This window comes from Diabrotica undecimpunctata, chromosome 7 (assembly GCF_040954645.1).
Source record: "Diabrotica undecimpunctata isolate CICGRU chromosome 7, icDiaUnde3, whole genome shotgun sequence".
In the NCBI taxonomy this organism is placed as follows: domain Eukaryota; kingdom Metazoa; phylum Arthropoda; class Insecta; order Coleoptera; family Chrysomelidae; genus Diabrotica; species Diabrotica undecimpunctata.
The window spans coordinates 125,433,707-125,452,398 of NC_092809.1; the positions used below are offsets into that span (position 1 = coordinate 125,433,707).

General features: G+C 33.7%; 1 protein-coding gene across 3 annotated transcripts in view; it reads left to right on the forward strand.

Moving 5' to 3' along the window:
* Window positions 1–18,692, forward strand: part of LOC140445782 (uncharacterized) — a 283,762-nt gene that overhangs the window by 144,072 nt on the left and 120,998 nt on the right. The window contains exon 1 of one of the 3 annotated variants that reach the window (XM_072538124.1): window positions 15,370–15,441. The exons of the other annotated variants lie outside the window; for them this stretch is intronic. The gene's annotated coding sequence lies outside the window, so the exon portion shown is untranslated. Of the gene's footprint in view, window positions 1–15,369; window positions 15,442–18,692 lie in introns of those variants that run through there. 3 annotated transcript variants of the gene reach the window in all.

The following is an 18,692-nucleotide window of genomic DNA, read 5'->3' on the forward strand; positions in this document are numbered from 1 at the left end:
TTTCAAAAAAAGCTTTATTTTTGTTTGTTTAAAAAAGTTTCTAGCATCAAAACTATGTGAGTTATGCTCGAAATAAAGTTGATCCTTTTTTTTTGGTAAAACATTGTGAAAATCACCCGCTAATTAGCACCCGAATGAAATTAATCTCTATAAGCCGCACAAGATAGACAGATGGAAAGAGCTAAGAGAGACTATGTCCAGCTGTAGACCCATACAGGTTGATGATGATGATGATTCGAGGTCTATATAAAAAAACTTTTACCACTTGGAAGGTAGACCTATGAAATATCTAGCGCCACCTCCAAAAACGAAAACGTAGGCCGCTGGAGAAATGTACATGGCAAGGAACTTATTAATGCAAATGGCTACTTTACACGTTTATTAAGGAAACAAAAATAATAGAAATCACACGGCGGCAGAGCGTTGTTTGGATTTCCAGAGAGTAGTAATACTTTATATTACCATTTGTAGGCCTTATCCATGGAGATGTTCTTCACAATGCACGATCAAGGGGCCTGTTGTGACCACCTCCACAAAACGAGTGAAAGAATTTTAGTAAATTACCACGAAGAAGTTTGATGACTCGTTGAAGCGCGCTCTACCGAACATATTAATACAACTAGCTGGAGCTGGAGAGTATATGGACGCAATATCGAAGAGTTGAATCAGACTTTTAGTTCATAAATATCAGTTTTTTGAAATCTTAACGATCTTACAATGCTCACGAGTTAGTTGATGCCTTGACAGGATCATCTCTATCTGCTCTGTCATTCATGCAGCTCTAAAAATCCTGGAAAGAGGCAAGATTAGGTCCAAATTAGGTATGGCATGCAAAGTGTCTTAGATACCGTTCCTTTTACCAACAAGAAAAACATGATATTAGTACTGTAAAACAGAAGTATAGAATGACCAGTGTCCTTAAGAGATAGGACTTTCCACTCGGTCTCTGGGGCTCTTTTTTTGACTTGTATGTTCTCCTTTTTTTTCCTTCGTTTAACTCGGTATTCTTCCACTAATATTTTAGTTTTTTTATTTCTTGAAACATTTTTAATAAGCCTGTTCCAGCTGTTCAAAAAATTATTCAGGATTCAGTTCACCACTACAGTCTTCCAGTTTTCCAGGATTCACCAGCTTGAAGATGAGAGTCGATATTATAGTATATACAGTAGTCGTATATTGCATCACTATTTATATACTTATTTTTGACCAGATTGTAATTGCAACAAACACCAAAAAGATGTTTATATATAAAAGACATAATAAAAATGCATTAATTATAAGATACTATCAGTAATTATTTTCAAAAATGTGTAGAAAAAGAAAAAAATTAAATATGGATAATTTGTGTTTAAATATTTTTAAACTCAATGATATATCGACGCAATTATCCAGCTCAGTCGTACTTTTCCACGTAAATTTCTCGTTTCGCAAGTAGGGATACTCGTACTTGTAATCACTACTTATAAAGAAAAAAATGTTAAATAAAAATAGAACGTTGGCTTGTATGTTTGCGATGCACTTGTCAATAATAACTTATCCCGAGATTTAAATGAAAATCAACCATAAATTTATCTTATCCGTCCAATGTGGATTCGCTGCATCTGTTCATGCATAGGCGTCCGTATTCTTGAGAAACGATTTTCGAATGCAAAAAAATATTTTAAATAAAAAATAGGTAACAGAAATTACACATTTATTGTAATGAATAAAAATTGGATTGACGAATAAGATTTCAAATTTGTATGTTTTTATGTAATGAAAAAAATTATAGGGTATTTTATGACCAATGTCTTATACTTCCTAGCTTGGCTCTAGAGGGATCAGAGAAGCCAAAAACGGGTGGAGGCAGACATTTTTGTATATATATTGTTAAAGGAATGTACTTACTACCAATTATCTACTATTTTTAATGGGAAATAACCACAATTTAAATTTTGTCTTCCTATGCCGTTCAGCATAGCAGACTGTACTTATCATTACAAAACACATTGCTCAGATATGACGCTTTCTTCCTTGTAACAGTTTTTAACAATTCTATCTCTTTACTCATTCATCTCAATACCTTTTTATTGACAAGGAAAAGACAGTTAAAAAAGACCTTTTTATTGGTTACTCTGTCTGTCCAATGTATTTTCAGTGTGCGTCGGTACAGTCACATTGCTAAAGCCTCTAGATTTATTATACTTGCTGCTGTTGACGTCCACCCTTCTACTCCGTGAAGTATTTGAGAGAGTACGTAACATTTTGTGGCGCGTCATCGGATGCTAACGCTTAGGTTCCAGTTGCTTATTAGCCTTCTCATTTTTTTGAATCTAGATCTTGCTATTTTAATCCGGATCTTAATCTCTACGTCAGAGTCTCATTTATTATTTCCTGTATATCCCATACTCTTTTAATATGGTCGGTTTTAATACGCAGGTAAATATTTTGAATGTTCTTTTTACGAGTAACCATAAATTTAGTTTTCTTTCTGGTGATCTTTAGTCCAAACTGGTTGTATATAGTACTTACTCTATTAAGCAACATCTATAAATCTTTGATGTTATCGGCCAGTATAACAGTATCATCTGCATATTGAAGATTACTAATTGGTACGCCATTAATCTTGATGCCTTCATTCTACTCTTCCAGTGCCTCTAGAAATATTTGTTCCGTATATAGATTGAAAAACAGACCTTTGTAACCCCTTTAAAAATAGTTATGTTTTGACCCATATGTCCACACTTTATGTTAGCTGTTTGATTCCAATACAGATTTTTAATAACCTGGATATCCTTAGTGTCAAGTCCTGAAAGATCTAATAGTTCTATAAGTTTGTCATGTTGGATAGTGTCGAACGCTTTCTCATAGTCGACAAAGCAGGCGTAAACATATTTTTGTTGATCCAGCTATTTTTGAGCCAAGACTTGCATTACAAAGAGGGACTCTCGCGTTTCAAAACTGCATCTAAAGCCAAGCTGTGTTTTATTTATACAGATATGTCGAATGTCACGAAAAATATCCACTTTTTGGTGCCAGAAACATTAATTTTGAAATTTGAGGGCACACTTTTGGGACAATTTTCTTTGAGAATAAAGATAAAAATAAAGCATTATTGTAAAAGTATAAAAAAAGCCTTCATTTTTGTTTTCTAAAAAGGTTTGTAGGAGTTTTTGAACAGACTTTACAGTGGTTTTAAGTTGCGACATTTTTTACACCCCAAAATCATTATTTTGCTCATTCAATTTTTGAAATTTCGTAAAAAAGACAGGATTATCCTGGTTCCGGGTGGCGGCACTATTTTTTCCCTTAATTTTAAGTAGCAAAGAACAAAAAAAAATTGATCCCAATAGTCTGCCCACAAATTTCAAAATCTACGTTTTTATCATCAAAAAAGTGGATATTTTCTATGGAATTCGGCATTATGGAAACATATACTAAATATAAATATATTTTGAAAAATGGGCGCCGTCCTTTTTTGAAGAAAAGGCGTGACAAGAAAAAGAATAATTTAAAAACGGATAATTACTGGGAGTTGGCTGTATACCATATAGTTAAAAAGCTCGAATATCGAAGTAAAACACAGGTATATTTAATTAATAATTAAATTTAAAAATCCAAATGGATTAAGTTCAAAACCCTTTCGGACTAATCAGTCCAAGTAGCAAGTAATGTCACTAAATTAATAAAAAAGTAAGGTAAAATTTTGACTGTTATATGCAAACATGTGGTTAATTACTTACTTTGCAGTACTTGCAAAATAACCGTAAAACCAAACAGTGGTCGGGTTTAAATGGATTAAACCATACTTGAAAATGTTAAATTATATGGCAGTATTCCGATGAAATTAGATTGCCAACAGTAACTTGAGTCCCTACTCGAAAGAGTTTTCTACATCCGAACTGTAATCTACTTTCATTTTGTTGGATTTATCTCAGTTTTCTTAAACATTGTGTAGATTTATAACATTTTGCTCCATATGAAAGAATTTATTTCGTTTTGCTTAACCATTGGTTGGATTTATGTCATTTTGCTAAATAAGTAAGTACCTAAATGTCGAAAATAGGCCTTTATCATCTTCTAGAAAGTCACATTCCTTTTCCATTTTATCACCTTCATTAGCGGTGTCATCTTCTCGGTGTTCTAGAATGTCCTTATACCATTTAAGATCTTCTCCTTCGCACGTATTTCCAAATTCTTGTATCAGTAAATGTTTTAACGATTTTTTTTCTTTTCTTTTAGCGGTCTTTATAATCCCGCGGTTTCTAGTGTCAAATGTAAGTCTTTTTTACCTTTCTTAAGCAATGTTTTAGGAACTTCAGAGTTACTTTCCGCACTAAAGTGTTGAAAGCAAGTAATGGTTATTAGTGAAGGATGATGTTTCTTCAATATAATTTTTCTAACACCTAATATTCCATCAATTTGTTTTAATATGATTGCAATTGTTTAACATCACACAGAATCCAATCAGATAAAAGGCCTTTTACAGCACAAGAGTGGTAAATTTCTTCATATTCTTCTTTTGTCTTCGAAGGAGCACATTTTCTTAAGGCTTTTTCAACGCGCCCAAATACTCTGTCATCTGGTAAGAAGCCGTGACCTCTAAAATGGAATGTAAAATGAATTTCAGTTAAGTTTTCAGGCGATTTTTTTTTCAGCCAATATTAAAGAATTTTTAACCAAATAAACCGAATAAACGAACTTTTTGTTTATTTTTAAGATTTAATGAATTGAGATGACAAAGTAAAGAAGAATGATCCTTCCATCGATCCTCGTCTAGACATATCTTCTGTAATACGGGACGTTTAGCGTACATACAATTAATAGGTGCTCGTGGAAGGGGCTGCACTTCCTGCATATCTAAAGGTGATAAGCTAAAGGTGATTCAATCCGGTGGCACTTCTCTTGCCATATTTGCAAGCCTTGCCTCTTTGATTATGAATTCTGTACTGTAACATCAAGCCGCTTTTTTCCTTGTCATCCTTTGCTATTTTAATTTTGTGCTTTAATCGAGTACACAGAGAACAGCAATCAAATGGAGGGGAAGAAAATCCGATATTGAATTTTGTTCTAAAAATATTGGCAAACATCGTCAAACTAGAGATATGGTTATTATCTGTACATTGTGAGTTATTTAGTTTATGTAATTTTGAATGGTCACCGCACTACAAAGAGTAGGATTGGATGAGAAGGACATTCGGATCATCATGAATTTATACTGGAACCAGCGTGCTCAAGTCAAGGTCGAAGACCAGCTGACCGACCAAGTGAAGATCATGCGAGGAGTAAGGCAAGGATGTGTGCTATCGCCGACTCTTTTTAATATATACTCTGAGGAGATTTTTAATGAAGCCCTCACAAACCTAGACATGGGAATCCGAGTGAACGGTAAATACATCAATAATATCCGTTACGCCGATGACACTGTGTTACTAGCAACCAGCCTAAACGATCTGCAGGCCTTACTAGACCGAGTGCGAACTGTGAGCGTAACATACGGACTGAACCTTAATATTAAGAAAACTAAATTCATGGTTGTCAGCCGTACAAATTTAGATCCCGGGGCACTAATGGCAGGTAGCGAAGAGATCCAGAGAGTCGACAGATTCACTTACCTCGGAACTACCCTCAACGTACAATGGGACTACGCTCAAGAGATTAGATCCAGAATTGAAATGGCACGGTCTACATTTATTAAGTTGAGATCCTTGCTGTGCTGCAGTGATCTCAGTTTGGGAACCAAGATGCGGATAGTGAGGTGCTACGTTCTTCCAGTGTTACTATATGGAGTTGAAGCCTGGACACTGACGCAAGCCACTGAAAAACGAATCGAAACCTTCGAGATGTGGATATACAGAAGGATACTTAAAATATCTTATGTGGACCATGTCACCAACGTTGAGGTCCTACAGCGCATGACAAAAGAAAAAGAAGTGCTTAATTTAATTAAACAACGTAAGCTTGAGTACCTCGGCCACGTGATGCGGAACGAAGAAAAATATCGAATTCTTCAACTCGTTATGTAGGGTAAAGTATTTGGCAGAAGAGGACCGGGACGCCGTCGTATCTCGTGGTTGAAAAATCTCCGACAATGGTTTGGGATGACCTCAGCGGAGCTGTTTCGCAGAGCAGTCAACAAAACCATGATAGCCTTGATGATCGCCAACATCCGGACCGGACAAGGCACTGAAGAAGAAGAAGAATTTTGATATATTTAGGTTGGCAGATAAATAGATCCTCTTTGACAAGAATTTTAAACAAACTCTTGTGGGCCTGGTACCTTTTATGGGTGTTACATGATAAAGAGTATTAAATGAGCGAGGGTTTGGCTTGATAACTAGTTTTCTTTCTACGGGGTCAACATATAAGATAGTTTTGTATCTTGCTGTGATTTATCAGTCGTTTATAAAAAGATTTAGTTATAAATAATAAATATTACTGTGTTTTTACCTTTACTTTTTTTAACCGATCTTTTAGACACTTTAGTCATTCTCTTTCGACTTCCATTGTTACCATCTTTTACACAAATACTAGATATAAGGTCTTCCATTTTAGTAAATTATCCTGCAGTGTCTGATGCAACTGTACAAACGAACAACTTCCTCTAAAGTACCTAAGTAAGCCAAATACATTCTCACACATAACAAAATGAACAGAACTGTGATCGCCACCTTTTAGTAATTTGCGCAAACCGAACAAAACTTTCACGGAAATATTTGTTCAAGCATTTATTGCAGTTTGGTTAAATATGATGGATTTATGTTAGTTAGTTTGGTCTTAAAATGGGATTTATAGCATTTTTGTTTGGTTTTGAATTAGTCATATAGCAATATATATTGGATTTAAAGCACATTGCCTAAAATGAATAGTTCACAATGTAGATTGAACTAAACCGAGTACTTTGTAGTATTTACTTAAAAAATGTCTAAAACTAGATTTATTGCTTTTTGCTCAGTTGCTCCTCAAATGTAAAAGAAAAGAAATTTATCTCATAGACCACTGGGAGGGATTATAATGTCCTGTCGTGTAATTTCTTTAAATTTCTCAATCACTTGAATATTTTTATGGCATTCTGTATTATGTTAAACATACACTCATTATTTAGATACAAATGCATTTGTACACGATCTTCGATTAGTTATAAGAGTATAAAATTTCGGACCGTTAACAGCAAATATGCCAATATTCTTTTCTTTAAAAGTTAATTTCAACGAAATGCTCTCCTTTCTTAGCATTTTACAAGAATGAAGTGAGCATTTTAATCATTCCCTCTACATTTCTTCACAAAAGAACTTTGAAACACTAGGTTTATTTTTGCTGTTATCGCATCACTGACCTGCACAAGATCTGATTTATCTTCGTTTAGAATTTGGCAATATTAGAGGAAGTCCAGGGGTTACACCAATTAATGACATAAATAAATTATTCAATAAGAAGAATCACTGATTAGCTAATTCCTGAAAATGGGTAGGAAAAAGTCCCCAAGTCTTCAAAGAGTACCCGTGGGAAATGCTTAGGCAAGACACGTCATTGATATGACTCACTCAAGCCGACCCAGAATATGGATAAAGGACAGAGAATGACGATAGAATTTGGAAATTACTCCTACCACAGTACTGTATTTTGCTTTATTTGAACTAGTTTTTTTTAATACTTTTCTATGGTAATATATTATATCATAATAAATATTTTTGTATATTTAAAAAAATTAGCCTATATTGCCTTCATGCAAATGGTTAAACTATTTTTATATATCGTGTATTTTTATTTACATAGGAATAATATTATTACGTTAAAAGACAAAAAATATTATTATCAGCGTAAATAAGCGAACATTGTTTTTATTTTTATCAAAGATCCGAGAGGAACGGCCTTTCAGGGACGCCAATGATTAGATTTATTATTTATTTTTCACGCATGTTCACCTGTTTATTTATAAGCTTGCGGTGATAACTATATTTGTTTCTTTTCGTAGGTAAACCGAAGCAGTCTTCTCTAGCTAAACATAGATACAAATAGATACAGTTTATGCTTTTTGCAACAGGATGTTATTATGTTATTTAAACCTTTTCAAATGGGGAGATATAAATAATTGTTGTTGTTACGCCAATGTAGACACAGCGGCTTGGAAAACACAAGGGACCACACATAACTTAAACGATTTAAATTTTATGTAATTATTGCGAAAATGAACTACTATAATGGAGTTAAAATATCAAAAAAAAATCAAATATACGATATAGAACATTTATATACAACAACATTAACATAATAATTAAACATAATAATAAAAAAATAATTTAAAATACTTATCTGTTTATTTTTGCTGAGGATCTTTTTTTATAAGCACGCATACTGAATGTGTATATACATATATATTAAAAAGAGCAGTTTTTAGCACATATAGGTAAAGTAATTAAATCTTTTGGCTTGGTAAAAAAGGAATTAACGAAGAGATACCTATGTTGGTACAATTCTCTCAGGAATAAGAACTGGTATTTAAAAATCCATACTATGGTAGATCATACTCCACCTATACTCAACTTATCCAATTGCTACATTATTTCTGGAGAACATATTTCTCAATAATAATTTGAATATATATTATTTCAATATTATATGATTTATTAACGGTACTTTCTAGTCCTTTCGTCTTTAATTTTCCAGACTTTAAGTAGAAACGTCAATAAATATAATTTTAATCACAATAATTGTGGGAATGTCTCAGAAAAAATATAAACCCAGTAGAGAATAGGCCTACTTCAGGGAAGCGACTTTGCCCACGCGAGCCAGGCTTTGCTCTCAATTACTTACGGAGAGAAATCTAGGTACCTATTTCCTATCTCTCCCTAGTAAAGGATAGCAGTCATCAGTACTAACTTAAGGAAATAATCCTGGCTCGACTTAAAACTGGACTACCACCAGCATGATTGGAACAGTTTGAATGCTTGTAGTACTGCGATGGGTGAGACAACGGTAAACCACCCTATTATATTTCTCAAAATTAAAAATTTGCAGACGGAAATAAGAAGACGGTTCTCAGTTCGGGGCCTTCCTTAAATAGGGAGAGGGTGCGAAGAATCCCTCCGTCAACTACCATTGAGATTCAAGGAAGTGAAGGAAGAATTCAAATATATGACAGGAAGATACGCATTGCCACCTGGAACCTACGAAGCTTATTTATATCCGGAAAACTTGCAAACAGCGAAGTCGAGATGAGAAGAATAAAAATATGACATCTTGGGGAAGAGTAAAGTAAAATGGTCTGGTTGAGGAAAATAAAAAACAAAAGATGTATACATCTATTATTCAGCATCCCAAACATAAATATGGGACGGCTATATTAGTTTCTAACAAAATTCCGCAGTCAGTCACAGACTTCGTCCCTCTAAATAATAAAGTATCAACGTTGAAATTACAAACAACCCTCAGAAAGCTAAATGTTATTCAGGTCTATGTTTCAAAAAGTGACAAGTCAGAGCAATAAATCGAAAAATTTTATAACAAAATAGGTTAAATAGTGCGACTGATAAAACAGGTGAGATAAAAATTATCATGGGTGACTTCTAACGCCAAAATTGGTCGTGGTGCTGAAGGAAACAACATAGGAGCATAAGGTCGCGATACTAGAAACAATAGGGATGATGGACTTGTATAATTCTGCGTAGCGAACAATCTTATAATAGTCAACACCTTCTTCAAACATCCGGAAAGGCTATGCACTCAGAAATCACCTGCAACAGAGAAGATATAATTGTTAGGAATAAAATTGACTTCATTTTGCTTCATCACAACTTTAAGAAGTACACAAAATCTTCTTCTTCTTAGGGTGCCTGTCCGTTCCGAACGTTGGCGATCATCCTGGCTATGATGACTTTGTTGGTTGCTATACGAAATAGCTGTGTTGAGGTCTTTCTATACCATGCTCTCAGGTTAGCAAGCCAGGATATTCTTCTTCGTCCTGGGGTCCTTTTTCCTTCAATTTTACCTTGCAAAATGCATTGAAGTAGCTCGTATCTGCCTTGATTTCTCATTATATGTCCCAAGTACTGCAGCTTACGGCTCTTCACGATGTTGACCAAATCCGCAGTTGTGTTGATCCTCCGCAGTACTTCTTAATTGGTGACTTTGTCTGTCCATGGTATCTTCAGGATCCTTCTGTATGACCATAGCTCAAAAGCCTGAAGTTTTGATAGAGTTTCCGCCTTCAATGTCCACGTTTCTACTCCGTACAGAAGTACTGAGTACACATAACATTTAAGGAGCCTTATTTTTGTGTCTAGGGTGAGGCTTTGTGTCATGGCTCTTGAACACAGAACTCATCGTCAAGAATGCACTTTTTGCCTTTCCGATACGACATTTAATCTTTTGGGTATTGACTCATTAATTATAGTTCCCAAGTAGTTGTATTGTGAGACACGTCCAATTCTCATTTGGTTTACATACAGATTTGCTCCAGTTATGTTTTCCTTGCTGATGATCATTAGCTTGGTTTTGCTGGTGTTTATATCCAGTCCATATGTTCTACTTGTTTCCGTTATTTTGTTCATTAAGTTTTGCAGCCCTTCTATGGTATTGGAAAACACTATTGTATCATCTGCATACCGCAGGTTATTGAGCTTGACTCCATTTATTGAGATCCCTTCATCAATATCTTTTAGAGCCTCTTCAAAAATGTACTCCGAATACAGATTGAATATCAGTGGTGAAATTATGCACCCCTGTCTCACTCCCCTTAAGATTTTGACCTGATCTGTATATTCTCCATCTATTCGGAGTACTGCTGATTGATTCCAATACAGGTTAGCTATTATTTTTAAGTCTTTTCCGTCAATCCCTGTCCTCTTCAGCACTTCCATCATTTGTTCATGTCTGACTCTATCGAAAGCCTTTTTGTAGTCAATCAGGCATGCAAAAACATTACAGCTGACATCTCTAATCTCTGCATTTCTGAAACAATACCTACACGTTAAATAAAGCTTCGCTCGGACCAACGGCGTTTACAAATCCAAACTGATTAGGCGCAATTTGTTCCTCGCATTTCCGGTAAATTTTTTTGTGGATAACTTTTAAAAACAGCTTCAGCAGATGGCTCATTAGGCTTATGGTCCTATAATCTTTACAAACTTTGCTCCTGTTTTTTTGGGCAATGGTACGAACTCCGGTTTGAGCCACTCTACTGGTATTTTTCCTGCCTTGTATATTTTATTAAATATTTCAGTTATTATTTTTCTTTGTTCTGCGTCTAATAGCTTCAACAGTTTTGCAGGAATTTCATCAAGTTCCGGTGCCTTTCCATCTTTCATTTGTCTGACGTCTGCCGTTATTTCTTCTGGTAGGATTTCGGGACCTGAATTTTCTTCAATGATGAGCTCTTGTATTATTCTAAGGTCATGGAAAAGCTTCTCCAAGTATTCTTCTCATACTTTCTTTTTATCTTCTTTGGTTATGGCAAGATTGTTTTGTTTTTTTGTTATTTCTTGGCATTGTTCTGTTTTTTTGTTTCTCTTTGGCTTCTCTTATTTTTCTTCTGACGATGGTATGTATTCTTGGAGATTTTCTTTGTTCTTTTTCTCTGATCCATAAGTTCAAATATTTCATCGGTCATCCACGATTTCCGTTTTTCTGTATCTTTCTTTAGGTGTTGTTCTTTAATTTCTCTCACTGTTTCTTGTATGATGGTCAGACTTTCCTCTATAGTTCCTGCATTTTTGCATTTTAGCACCTTTGTATTGAGGTTTTCACTCACCTTCAGTAAAACATTGGGATCTTTTAGTTTTCTAACATCATACTTCTTTATAGACTTACTTGTAACCTTTTTCATTCTGACTTTGAAATTACCTACAACTGGTACATGATCAGAATTTATGTCTGCCCTGGGTATGTTTTGACAGATGTACAGCTGTTCCTATACCTCTTATTTACTAGCATGTAATCAATCTGATTTCTTACAATCCATCCCACAGAATCCTGTGGAGATTTCCAGGTGTACAGTTTCCTTTGGTGTAGCTTAAACCAGGTGTAACTTAAAACAACACAAAATCTACTAAATCATAATCCAATTATAATGCATTTTAGACTAAAAAGATTTCTGAAAGTTAAAACAGAAAAAGTGACAAGAAAGATAGACATTTTGCAACTGAAAGGAAAAAAAATAAGTGCCAAGGTTGAGAAAGAAATAGAAATAATAGAGAACATGGTACAGACAGACATTGAATTAACATTGACTGCCCTAAAAACGAAAATATCAAAGATACAAGAAAAAGACATTGGGTTTACAAAATTATGGACCCCATGAACGAAAGATGAAAATATGAAACAAACCCAATAGAATACAAACGAATCAATAAAATCATTAGAAAAAAGTTCAGAGACGCTAAAGAAAACAGCATGTCACCAAAATGCTTAGAAATTTAATAACTTCGGAAGAGATACCACACCATTAATGTCCATAATAAAGTGAAAAAATGGCAGGTAGAAACAGAAAGAAAGAAGAAAAAATATTACGAAATAATAATAATCAAATGATTATATCATCATCATAACTCTGGCTTTACAAACTTGCGTGGGTCCTAGCCTGTGTTTAAACGTCCATGGTTATATCTTTGCAACTAGCTTGTTTATAGATAGATGTGCATTGTGCATTGCTTTAATTTTGAGTTGTGTTAAAATTTTGTTGTGAGTAGTTATAATAATTGTAGTATTTTTTTGTTGTTTGTTTTTTTAACTGTCTATTTGTGTATAAAGAAAATGTTTAGACCATGAAAAAAATCACCTACAGTTTTTCGTGCATGGGAGCAAGAGAACCCAAGTAGTAGTAGAGAAAGTGTTTTGAATGAACAATCTAAGAGAATTTGTATGAACGTTTACAAAAATCTTCAAAATGATCCTGAAAATAGTTGTAAAGGCAGTAAAAGAAAGAAAAACGGCCTTTCTAACAGGAATTCCGAATTCTACCATGCGCGACATCGTGAAAAGTGGTGTTAAAAAGAGAAAAACGAGATGGGATGCTGGAACACCTAAACAAATTAATATATTATTATATAAATTATATAAAACATAACTAATAATAAAACAAGTGACTGCTAAATGTTAAGGAATTTGGTTTACGAGGAATACAAAAAAAAATGTAATACCAACAATTGATATTATATACACCAAGCTTGTTGCGATGGGAAGAAACTGCTCTAAAACCACTTTACGTAGACGACTGAAAAAACAAAATCGTTGATAAACGAGTGACTATTATGGAAAGTAAGAGGATAGTACACTGGCGTTTAGATTATTTAAAAAAATTCAAGAATATCGAGACCAACAGCGGACTTTTTATTATTTAGACGAGACATGGTATGACATGCATCATACCGCTAGTAAGGGTTGGACTGATGGTTCACTTGGGTGTCAGTTGAAAGGAGTATCTCCGAATAAAGGTTCTCGGATGATTATTGTGCACTGTGGATCTGCAAATGGTTGGGTGCCAAATGAGTTAATGCTTTGCGGAAAAGCATTAACTCATTTGGCACCCAAATAGACCAATAGGCACCCTAAAAATAGAAAAGTGTAGTGTAGATTATCATCAGAATATGAATTCTACTATATTCGAAGAGTGGTTTAAAAATACACTACTTCCCAATATAACACCGGGCAGTGTGATAGTTATGGACAATGCTAGCTACCACTCAAGGCTTCTCAAAAAAATTCCCAACAGTTCATTTTCAAAACAGCAACTAAAAGATTGCCTCTCAGAAAATGATTTGTATTTTGAAGACAACTATAATAAGAAATAGTTACTTGAAGTGCTTCGTACTAAAACTTATAAGAAACAATATATACTGGACACTATTGCAATACAACATGGCCCCAATATTTTGAGGTTACCACCTTATTTTTGCATATTCAATCCTATCGAACTTATTTGGGGACAAGTAAAAAAACGGATTCGGAGGAAAAATAGTTTTTCAAAATTTGACGCAAAAGTAGTCGATTTAATTCGATATGAACTATCAGAGATTACAAGTGCCGACTGGAAAAAAGCAGTAAACCGTGTAGGGAAAGAAGAAAATGAGTACAGAAGACTAGGACAATTATTTTCAAACAGTGGACAACTTATTATTAATCTGGTGGATAGTGATCATGATGAGAGCTCGCCTGCAGGAGTTTCAGTTAAAACAACTCAGTTTTTCATTATAAATTGCTAACTTTGTTTAAAACAATATTTTCTTAAATGTAAAATACTTTTCCACAGTTTCGTCTATGTACGTCATCGTTAAACGCTAATGGGGATTTTCAACGCTTCTTATATATTTCAGGCACTTATGATATGTCGTATAATTTTAATATATTTACGTCATACGTTATTGATATATAGTATATACCAATAACTATACATACAAAAGACATATGACGTAGATATCTTAAAATTGTATGGCATAGAAGATGCCGTAATATCAGCTAGTATTTTTTCCGACAGGATGGTAGAGTGATAATTTTTTTTACGTTTCACTTTTAACCATTTAAAAACAAAGAAATATAACGTTTTGCTTGTTTTTCCAAAATCAGATTTTCTGCTCTTTGACTATAATATTCATATTACACATTGTTATTTTATGATTTAATACTTGTATCAAAAAATTTGTGTCGGTGAAACAACCAATATCGCGATACGTCCCTGGACATCGGTTACTCGAATTTCATAACATACAAATATTATCTGTTTGAATTTGCCGACGGACGAAATATCGATGGACTCGACTATAAACATTGTGATCTTCGTTTTTATTATTTTCTTGTGTTATTTCTAGCTGTTTTTCCAGTTCATTTATTGTTTTGTCTAGATATTGGTTTTGCTTCTTTCTTTTTATCATTTTAGTATTACAGTCTGCTTTATTTTATCTGTGTTTTTATATTTTTGCTTTTTTATCCGGTTTATGGCTGGCTTGTAGTATTTATCAAACTAGTATTTTTTCCTCTTAATTTCTGTTTTCCTAATAATTGGGTCTCTTGCTTCTATAATGACTGTGTGAATATAATCCCATTCTTCTTCTAGGTCATCGATAGCTTTTTTTTTCTCTTATTTATTTCTGCATCTAATAATTATTCCGCACTGTTATGTGATTATTACATTTTCTTAGATCCAATGATTTTATTTGTAAAATATCTTGTACGCCACTGAAAGATTATCCGGCATGAAAATCCATGCTCTCGAAGCAAAACAAATATAAAAAATTTGATTAAACAGAGATACTGGCATTTCTAGTTATCAACTCCAGACTATGAATCCTTTGACATTGTATTAATAGGATTTCGTATACGGTGGAATTATAAACAATGCCAGCCAGCTTGTTCCAGCTTACTTTTGAATGTACCTACGTCTATAGTATTTTTCATATAAAAATGCTTGCACGCCATTTAAGATTTACGACGTCAGAACCCCACAACGTTGCCAAAACATCAGAATATTTAGTAAGTGAGGAATTTTTAAAATGTCAACTATTTGTCAAACTATTATATTAACAGTACACTTAGTTTTAAGACTGCTGCAACACACTAAAATCCATTAGAAAACATTTTAATACAAAATTATATATTCTAAATTTTAAACTTACCTCTTTTAGGGCTTTAATAGTAAAAACGCCCTGTCATTATTTCTTGTTCAAAATAATCTATCTTATATGAAAGCTTATCAACTTTCTACAGACTATTTATTTGTTTTGGCATAGCACAATCACAATACACAACAATAATTAGTTTTTAAAGCTATTAATCTAAATTTAATATGTATTTACAAATACAATTTATTAATATATATTATATTATGATCAAATTGTGCAATAAATCAAAACATAAACAAAACTCTTACTCTAAAAAACCGGCAACACTTTATACACTTATGCCACACGCTGAACTGTCTGAATATTAGACTTAAAGATTTATTTCATAAAATTTATAATATTAATAATAACAAATGTTTTTGGTTATTAAATCAATATAATTCTAAAATTTCCAATATAATGATGATTTTATTTTTCTGATTATTACACCATGTTGACGCGTATGAACCATGTATGAAAGATCGAGCAGTTCCGTATGGGTTTCGTATTATTAGCTGTGTTAGGAAAATTTGAACTCTAAGGTTGATGTTCTGGAAATTTTGAAATATAAGTGACATCACTTTATAGAAATTGTGACGTGCAAGCATTTTTATATGAAAAATGCTATATACGAGGAGCCAATTTTCATTCTTTGGTTTTATTTAATTACTGTTTCCAATAAAATTGTTAACAAATATATGAACAGTTCAAAAATATTATATAAATCTTATATCAAAATATATCTTTAACACAAGCTCAAAACATGCCGAAGGCGACAAAAATAATATAAACCACGAAAACTATAGTGTAAATATTGAAGATTTAAGGAAGTAATATTCGCAAGTAGCAATCTTGTATAATATGCTAATCACAAAAATAAACACCACGATAAAAAAAGACCTCAAAATTGAAAGGAATAAGGGAAGAGGAAGCCAAAAGAGCTCGGAACAAATGGATTTAGGAAGCATTTTATACTGGATTTGGAAATGCTTGAGAGCGCAGTTTTATGACAGAAGATTATAGCGGTCTTTATGTTGACTGTTCAAACCAGAAAAATTATAAAATCGAACATTTTATAAAATGTTCTGGTCTCAGAACATAAAACGCAAATGAGTTGTGTCATAAAAATTGCGCTATCAGTAATGTTCAAAAGAAGTATAGTATAAAGAATTACATCTCCAATGGCGTTATAGCCCAAATCAAGCCTCCAAATTATGTCCCCAACCTTGCCGGTCCCGCGCCGATCTCTTCCAGGTTCTTACGTCTAGCAAATTTGGCGCATCAGCTACCAATTCATCCACCTATCTTTTCCGTGGCCTTCCGTGGTCTTGCGCCCTGCATTTTACTATCTAGGGCTCTTTTCGGCAATCTTTCTGTCTCCATTCTTACTACATGACCAGCTCAGCGAAGTCTCTGAAGTTTAACGAATTCTGAGGTCGGTGTCTCTTTGAACAGTTGGTAGAGTTCATGGTTGTATCTGGATCTTCATACTCCGTTTTCGTCAATAGGTCCAAATTTCTTCCTTAGACTTTTTTTTAAAGACTTTCAGCTTTCTTTTTGTGTTTTCTGTTATTACCTATGTCTCGCATCCGTAACATACAATTGGTCTGATAGACATAGTTTTGTTTTGTTTTTGTTTTGATTTCCGATCTCCATGGTGTGTTTTTGGAGCCAAACACATGGGCGGGCGAAAAATACGCTTTGTTTCCCTGTACTACATATTCTTTATTCTAAATTTTCTACATCTTCAATATTGTCCTCTAATTCAACTGTGCGTCTATTTCCCCTAGCTCTTTCCTGTGTTATCCTTTTTGTCTTTTGGATATTTGTTTCTAGTCCGATCTCTTTTGCCTCTGTTTTTAACACTGTGAATATATTTCTGCCGCCTCTTCCGTTCTGCGAGCCATAATGATGATGTCATCATCATAGACGGCAATCTATATTGATTTGTTTGTTAGGAGGCTCTTCCTATATTTAACTGTCTTATCACATACTTGGAGTCAGGTTGAACAGGGTCGATGCCAACCCGCCCCCTTGCTTTAATCCTTTAATTATTGAAGAGTTCTCAGTAAGCTCATTTTGTATTCTGACAGTTGCTTTTGACGAGTCCATTGTTGTCAAATAAATGTGACTTTTTCATCGTACAACATACAATTCTACAATAACTTATGACTTTCTCACGTCCAAAGTAACAGGACTAGAATTTTCTACTTGAAAATTCAAATCGTGTGTTTTCCTCGAAAAAAAAACGAACTCACCGCAATTAACACTATTCAATCCAACTTTGGAAAATATAAATAAAATTTAATTTAATTTAAACTTAAACTTAAAAATATAACAATAAAACATTTTCCTCAAAATTATTATATATTCTTAACACCACAGCTGTTTCGGTAGCGTGCCTTTCTTAAGTGATTTTTTTTGGCATGTGTTTACACTTTATAGTCTTTAGCTGAGTAGGTTGAGGAGGGGAGAATTGGTTGTCTCAAGTTGGTCATTTAGAATTATGCCTTACCCCTTTATTCGGAGTTCAAAGCATCATTTAATAGTATAGTCATAAATCAAATTTTAGAGGAACATCCAAACTACGTCACTATATACACTGATGGATCAAATAACACCGATGGTACAGGTTGCGCTTTCGTAATACCTAAACGTATACAGAAAAAATATAAGTTAAACACACACATCTATTTTCACAGCTGAGGCAATAGCAATTCTAAAAGCACTAGAATATGTTCACCAGGAAGAGGATCAGAATGCTATAATCTTTTCCGATTCACTTTTCGTTCTTAAAATTTTAAAATCAAACTCAAACACCACCAATGACATTATTTTTAGCATAAAAGCAATACTTGCAAGAACATTTGCGAGAACATTTGCAAGATCAAAATAAATATATAAAATTCTTCTGGGTCAAAGCACACGCAGGAATAACAAACAATGAAATTGCAGATCAAATTGCCAAAGAAAGCATAGTAATGGGGAACAAATAAATTACGAATTAACCACAGATGAACAAATAATCATAGCAAAACAGAGAATGATGAAGAAATAGTCCTATTTATGGTAAGAGTGCAGCTTTACAAATCCAACACGTTACACCAAACTTGAAACCAAATT